At 39.1% G+C, this 1020-nt stretch overlaps 1 protein-coding gene across 4 annotated transcripts in view; it reads right to left on the bottom strand.

Annotated features, from left to right (window-relative positions):
- Positions 1-1020, bottom strand: part of LOC117182094 (zinc finger protein 888-like) — a 140068-nt gene that overhangs the window by 76802 nt on the left and 62246 nt on the right. The gene's annotated exons all lie outside the window — the stretch shown is intronic.

The following is a 1020-nucleotide window of genomic DNA, read 5'->3' as shown; positions in this document are numbered from 1 at the left end:
CATATATCTAGTCGGGAGTGGTGCTGACTGAAAACAGATGACTTGGAGCGATTCGCGCGCCATTTGTTGGTCATTCTAAGGACTTATTGAACTACCCTCGTACATCAACAACTTACCCTAAACCTAGGACTCTTAAAAGAATGGATGCCCTTCTATAGATACATTCCAATGCCCGTTTTAGAAACCGAAGATTACATCTTTTATTGAGATGTCACTATCAAAACGGATCATTACATCGGGGCCAATCGACCTAACATCGTGATGCGAGAAAAAAAAGATGGAAGAGTCTACATCATCGACATTGTTTGTGCGCTTTACCGAAATTTTCAGTCAACATATACAACCAAGATCCACAAGTATAGCGAGTTAAGGCATGAAGTAAAGACCATTTGGAGGAATGTGAATCATGCATCTATTCATCCCATTGTGATTTCGGCTACAGGCAATGTGCACGCAAGATGCATTGAACATCTTGAACATTTAGAAGTCAGTTGGGTATTAGCAGCAACTCAGAAGGCGGTTTTATTAAACACCTGTCACATTGTAAGAAACTTCCTTGATCATTAGGAAGCGAGCGACTAAAAACCCGTGGAGTAGCAGATGGTAGCTCTAAGAAAGCATCCAGAGGTGACAGTTGTCACCTACAACGCTCGCGGCTGCTCGTAATTGTATTCCTAAAATATCATCGCAGGAGTTTTCAACCACCGTATTAAATTATTTGAATTAACTTATAACATTCTAATCTCATCAGTCACTTGACTTAGTCTGTGGCTATGATGTATAACCGGGTTTACCCGAGTAAAAGTTTAATAAAAACACTATAATAATGAGAAAGCACTGTTATCGCATTTCTGCCTTTGCAATGACATGTCATACAAGCCCCGAAAAATTGGCTAAAGATTTTTTACGCGCAGCTTCACTTATTAACCAGCCGAATTTAATGGAAATTCACTGATTTAGTAGATTATATTCAAAAATGCTGTTTTAGCAAATGTCCTTGGGTGTGCAACTTTTTTCTTT

The sequence above is a fragment of the Belonocnema kinseyi genome, chromosome 10 (assembly GCF_010883055.1).
Source record: "Belonocnema kinseyi isolate 2016_QV_RU_SX_M_011 chromosome 10, B_treatae_v1, whole genome shotgun sequence".
Lineage (NCBI taxonomy): Eukaryota > Metazoa > Arthropoda > Insecta > Hymenoptera > Cynipidae > Belonocnema > Belonocnema kinseyi.
The sequence above is the reverse complement of the archived record's forward strand: the minus strand, read 5'-3'. Positions and strand labels throughout refer to the sequence as shown.